Genomic DNA, 7,480 nt, shown 5'->3' on the forward strand with positions numbered 1-7,480 from the left:
GCCTAAATGTAAGACCGGACACTATAAAACATGGGAAAGAACACTCTGACATAAATCACAGCAAGGTCTTTTTTGACCCACCTCCTAGAGTAATGGAAATAAAAACAAAAATAAACAAGTGGGGCCTAATGAAACTTAAAAGCTTTTGCACTGCAAAGGAAACTATAAACAAGACAAAAAGACAACCTCAGAATGGGAGAAAATATTTTCAAACAAATCAATGGACAAAGGATTAATCTCCACAATATATAAACAGCTCATGCAGCTCAATATTAAAAAAACAAACAACCCAATCCAAAAATGGGCAGAAGACCTAAATAGACATTTCTCCAAAGAAGACATACAGATGGCCAAGAAGCACATGAAAAGCTGCTCAACATCACTAATTATTAGAGAAATGCAAATCAAAACTACAATGAAGTATCACCTCACACCAGTCAGAATGGCCATCATCAGAAAATCTACAAACAACAAATGCAGGAGAGGGTGTGGAGAAAAGGGAACCCTCTTGCACTGTTGGTGGGAATGTAAATTGATACAGCCACTATGAAGAACAGTATGGAGGTTCCTTAAAAAACTAAAAATAGAATTACCATACAACCCAGCAATCCCACTACTGGGCATATACCCAGAGAAAACCATAATTCAAAAAGACACATGTATCTCAGTGTTCATAGTAGCACTATTTACAATAGCCAGGTCATGGAAGCAACCTAAATGCCCATCAACAGACAAATGGATGAAGAAGATGTTTTACATATATACAATGGAATATTACTCAGCCATAAAAAGGAATGAAATTGGGTCATTTGTAGAGATGTGGATGGATCTAGAGACTGTCATACAGAGTGAAGTAAGTCAGAAAGAGAAAAACACATATTGTATATTAACACATATATGTGGAATCCAGAAAAATGGTATAGATAAACCAGTTTGCAAGGCAGAAATAGAGACACAGATGTAGAGAACAAACATATGGACACCACGGGGGGGATGTGGGGGGGGGATGAATTGGGAGACTGGGATTGACATATACACACTGATATGTATAAAATACATAACTAATAAGGACCTGCTGTATTAAAAAATAAATAAACATTTTTTTAAAGTCCTCATCACAAGAATAAAAGAAGACAAATTTTGTAGCTATGTGCAGTAACAGATGATAACTAGACTTATTGTGGTGGTCATTTTGCAGTGTATACAAATATCAAATTATTATGTTGTACAACTGAAACTCATATAATGTTATATGTCAATTATACCTTAACAAAAAAAATACATTTTTACATAATTAATGGATAAAAGAAGAAATCACAATGGAGATTAAAAATAATTTGTACTAAACTCTGATGAAAATTCAATAAATCAAAACTTATGGAAAGCAGCTAATGTACTACTTAAAAGGAAATTTATAGCCTTAAATGAATATGTTAGAAAAGAAAAATGGTTAAAAAGTCAGTGATCTAAGCATTGTATCTTGTAAAGAAATGATTAAATTGAATTAAACTCAGAGAATTAGAAGGAAAGAAATAATACTGATTAGACCAGAAGTTAATTAAAAAAAGAAGACAAACATACAGTAGAGAGCATCAACAATTCAGAAGTTGGTTCTTTGAACAAGATGTTAAAAGAGGCCCTGGTAAGACTAATTTAGAAAATAAGAGAGAAAGCAAATTTACCAACATCAGGAATGAAAAGGGGGTACCACTACAGATTCTATAGACATTAAAAAAATGAAAAGAGAATGCTGAGTCACTTATATTGACATATTAAAAATTTTAGATGAAATGGAGAAACTCCTAAGCAAATTTAACTTACCATTCAAGAATTAAAGACTGTGAATAGTTGTATAAAATTGACAGAGGAATGAAAATCCTTCCTGTAAATAAACCTCTAGGCCCACCCACATGGTTTCAACAGTGAGTTCTACCAAACATTTAAGGAAGAAATTATTACAGGCTTAAAAAACTCTGCCAGAGAATAAAAAATAGGGTGAAGTCTCAAAATCACTTTATGAGACTAGCATAACCTTGATACCAAAATCTGACAAGTGCCATAAGGGAATGTTATCAGCCATTCTCACTCATGAATATAGATGCAAAAATCCTAAATAAAATATAAGCAAGCATATGACCAAGTTATATATTCCCAGAAATATGAGGAACAATGTCATCAAATTCAACATCCACTCATAATTAAAACATATAAAAGAAGGAAAAAAGTGAACATTCCTGTGTTGATAAAAAATATCTTTGCGGTGGGGGGGAAAAAAAGAAACACTTATAACAAAATTCTTAAAGTAAAAAGTTAAAAGTCTTTCCTGTAAAGTAAAATGTTGAAAGTTTTCCCTCTAACATCAGGACAAAGTAACAGAAAAAAGATACTGTTTTTTTTAACATTATGCCTTTTAACATTACCCACTGGTGCAGCAAGGCAAGAAAATGAAATAAAGGATTGGAAAAGTAGGAGAAAAACATTATTTACAGAATATATGATTGTATATGCAGAAATAAAGAAAGAACGTAACAAATTATTCAAATTCATAATTGAGTATATAAGTTTGCAGGCTAAAATTCAGTACACAGGGCTTCCCTGGTGGCGCAGTGGTTGAGAATCTGCCTGCCAATGCAGGGGACACGGGTTCGAGCCCTGGTCTGGGAAGATCCCACATGCCACGGAGCAACTAGGCCCGTGAGCCACAACTACTGAGCCTGCGCGTCTGGAGCCTGTGCTCCGCAACAAGAGAGGCCGCGATAATGAGAGGCCCACGCACCGCGATGAAGAGTGGCCCCCGCTTGCCACAACTAGAGAAAGCCCTCACACAGAAACGAAGACCCAACACAGCCATAAATAAATAAATAAATAAATAAAAATTAAAAAAAAAAAAATTCAGTACACAAAAATCAACATTTTCTATATGTCATCGATAACAGAGAATGAAATATTTTTAAGGTTCAATTTGAAGTTACATCAAAATACTATGTACACAGGAATACATACAAATAAAATATCTAATGCCTTTCCAGACAGAACTATAAAAATGTATTAAAAGCCATTTAGGACTCCCTCTTGCTAGAACACCAGAATCACAACTAACTGCTGAACAATCATCGACAGGAAGACACTGGAACTCACCAAAAAAGATACCCCACAACCAAAGACAAAGGAGAAGCCACAATGAGACGGTAAGAGGGGCACAATCACCATAAAATCAAATCCCATAACTGCTGGGTGGGTAACTCACAAACTGGAGAACACTTATACCACAGAAGTCCACCCACTGAAGTGAAGGTTCTGAGCCCCACATCAGGCTTCCCAATCTGGGGGTCCAGCAATGGGAGGAGAAATTCCTAGAGAATCAGACTTTGAAGGCTAGAGAGATTTGACTGCAGGACTTTGACAGGACTGGGGGAAACAGAGACTCCACTCTTGGAGGGCACACACAAAGTAGTGTGCACATCGGGACCGAGGGGAAGGAGCAGTGACCCCATAGGAGACTGAACCAGACCTACCTGCTAGTGTTGGAGGGTCTCCTGCAGAGGCAGGGGGTGGCTGTGTCTCACTGTGAGGACAAGGACACTGGCAGCAGAAGCTCTGGGAAGTACTCCTTGGCATGAGCCCTGCCAGAGTCTGCCATTAGCCCCACCAAAGAGCCCAGGTAGGCTCCAGTGTTGGGTGACCTCAGGCCAAACAAACAAAAGGGAGGGAACCCAGCCCCACACTTCAGCAGACAGGCATATTAAAGTTTTACTGAGCTCCTCCCACCAGACCAACAACCAGCTCTACCCACCACCAGTCCCTCCCATCAGGAAACTTGCCCAAGCCTCTTACATAGCCCTCAATCACCAGAGGGCAGACAGCAGAAGCAAGAAGAACTACAATCCTGCAGCCTGTAGAACAAAAACCACATCACAGAAAGAGAGACAAGATGAAAAGGCAGAGGGCTATATACCAGATGAAGGAACAAGATAAAACCCCAGAAAAACAACTAAATGAAGTGGAGATAGGCAACCTTCCAGAAAAAGAATTCAGAATAATGATAGTGAAGATAATCCAGGACCTTGGGAAAAGAATAGAGGTAAAGATCAAGAAGATGCAAGAAATGTTTAACAAAGATCTAGAAGAATTAAAGAACAAACAAACAGAGATGAACAATACAATAACTGAAATGAAAAATACACTAGAAGGAATCAACAGCAGAATAACTGAGGCAGAAGAACAGATAAGTGACCTGGAAGACAGAATGGTGGAATTCACTGCCACGGAACAGAATAAAGAAAAAGAATGAAAAGAAATGAAGACAGCCTAAGAGACCTCTGGGACAACATTAAACACAACAACATTCGCATTATAGGGGTCCCAGAAGGAGAAGAGAGAGAGAAAGGACCCGAGAAAATATCTGAAGAGATTATAGTCGAAAACTTCCCTAACATGGGAAAGGAAATAGCCACCCAAGTCCAGGAAGCGGAGAGAGTCCCATACAGGATAAACCCAAGGAGAAACACGCCGAGACACATAGTAATCAAACTGGCAAAAATTAAAGACAAAGAAAAATTATTGAAAGCAGCAAGGGAAAAACGACAAATAACATACAAGGGAACTCCCATAGGTTAACAGCTGATTTCTCAGCAGAAACTCTACAAGCCAGAAGGGAGTGGCAAGACATATTTAAAGTGATGAAAGGGAAGAACCTACAACCAAGATTACTCTACCCGGCAAGGATCTCATTCAGATTTGATGGAGAAATCAAAAGCTTTACAAACAAGCTAAAGCTAAGAGAATTCAGCACCACCAAACCAGCTCTACAACAAATGCTAAAGGAACTTCTCTAAGTGGGAAACACAAGAGAAGAAAAGAACCTACAAAACTAAACCCAAAACAATTAAGAAAATGGTAACAGGAACATACATATCAATAATTACCTTAAACGTGAATGGATTAAATGCTCCAGCCAAAAGACACAGGCTTGCTGAATGGATACAAAAACAAGACCCATATATATGCTGTCTACAAGAGACCCACTTCAGACCTAGGGACACATACAGACTGAAAGTGAGGGGATGGAAAAAGATATTCCATGCAAATGGAAATCAAAAGAAAGCTGGAGTAGCAATACTCAGTAGCATATCAGATAAAATAGACTTTAAAATAAAGAATGTTACAAGAGACAAGGATGGACACTACATCATGATCAAGGGATTAATCCAAGAAGAAGATATAACAATTATAAATATATATGCTAGGAGCACCTCAATACATAAGGCAACTGCTAACAGCTCTAAAAGAGGAAATCGACAGTAACACAATAATAGTGGGGGACTTTAACACCTCACTTACGCCAATGGACAGATCATCCAAACAGAAAATAAAGAAGGAAACACAAGCTTTAAATGACACAATAGACCAGATAGATTTAATTGATATTTATAGGACATTCCAACCAAAAACAGCAGATTAAACTTTCTTCTCAAGTGTGCACAGAACATTCTCCAGGATAGATCACATCTTGGGTCACAAATCAAGCCTCAGTAAATTTAAGAAAATTGAAATCATATCAAGCATCTTTTCTGACCACAACGTTATGAGATTAGAAATGAATTACAGTGGGAAAAGCATAAAAAACACAAACACATGGAGGCTAAACAATACGTTACTAAATAACCAAGAGATCACTGAAGAAATCAAAGAGGAAATCAAAAAATACCTAGAGATAAATGACAATGAAAACACGACGATCCAAAACCTTTGGGATGCAGCAAAAGCAGTTCTAAGAGGGAAGTTTATAGCTATACAAGCCTACCTCAAGAAACAAAAATAATCTCAAATAAACAATCTAACCTTGCACCTAAAGGAACTAGAGAAAGAAGAACAAATAAAACCCAAAGTTTGCAGGAGAGAAATCATAAAGATCAGAGCAGAAATAAATGAAATAGAAACAAAGAGAACAATAGCAAAGATCAATAAAACGAAAAGCTGGTTCTTTGAGAAGATAAACAAAATTGATAAACCATTAGCCAGACTCATTAAGAAAAAGAGGGAGAGGACTCAAATCAATAACATTAGAAATGAAAAAGGAGAAGTTACAACAGACACTGCAGAAATACAAAGCGTCCTAAGAGACTACTACAAGCAACTCTATGCCAATAAAATGGACAACCTGGAAGAAATGGACAAATTCTTAGAAAGGTATAACCTTCCAAGACTGAACCAGGAAGAAACAGAAAATATGAACAGACCAATCACAAGTAATGAAATTGACACTGTGATTAAAAATCTTCCAACAAACAAAAGTCCAGGACCAGATGGCGTCACAGGTGGATTCTATCAAACATTTAGAGAAGACCTAACACCCATCCTTCTCAAACTCTTCCAAAAAACTGCAGAGGAGGGAATACTCCTAAACTCATTCTATGAGGCCACCATCACCCTGATACCAAACCAGACAAAGATGTCACAAAAAAAGAAAATTACAGACCAATATCACTGATGAATATAGATGCAAAAATCCTCAACAAAATACTAGCAAACAGAATCCAACAACACATTAAAAGGATCATACACCATGATCAAGTGCGATTTATCCCAGAGATGGAAGGATTCTTCAATATACGCAAATCAGTCAATGTGATACACCATATCAACAAATTGAAGAAGAAAAACCACCTGATCATCTCAATAGATGAAGAAAAAGCTTTTGACAAAATTCAACACCCATTTATCATAAAAACTCTCCAGAAAGTGGGCATACAGGGAACCTACCTCACATAATAAAGGCCATATATGACAAACCCACAGCTAACATCATTCTCAATGGTGAAAAACTGAAAGCATTTCCTTTAAGATCAGGAACAAGACAAGGATGTCCACTCTCACCACTATTATTCAACATAGTTTTGGAAATCCTAGCCATGGCAATCAGAGAAGAAAAAGAAATAAAAGCAATACAAATTGGAAAAGAAAAAGTAAAACTGTCGCTGTTTGCAGATGACATGATACTATACATAGAGAATCCTAAACATGCCACCAGAAAACTACTAGAGCTAATCAATGAATTTGGTAAAGTTGCAGGATACAAAATTAATGCACAGAAATCTCTTGCATTCCTATACACTAATGATGAAAAATCTGAAAGAGAAATTAAGGAAACATTCCCATTTACCATTGCAACAAAAAGAAAAAATACCTAGGAATAAACCTACCTAGGGAGACAAAAGACCTTTATGCAGAAAACTATAAGACACTGATGAAAGAAATTAAAGATGATACAACAGATGGAGAGATATACCATGTTCTTGGATTGGAAGAATCAATATTGTGAAAATGACTATACTACCGAAAGCAATCTACAGATTCAATGCAATCCCTATCAAATTACCAATGGCATTTTTTACGGAACCAGAAAAAAAAATCTTAAAATTTGTATGGAGACACAAAAGACCACGAATAGCTAAAGCAGTCTTGAGGGGAAAAAATGGAG

Source organism: Balaenoptera physalus, assembly GCF_965194825.1.
Source record: "Balaenoptera physalus genome assembly, chromosome: 7".
NCBI classification, from domain to species: domain Eukaryota; kingdom Metazoa; phylum Chordata; class Mammalia; order Artiodactyla; family Balaenopteridae; genus Balaenoptera; species Balaenoptera physalus.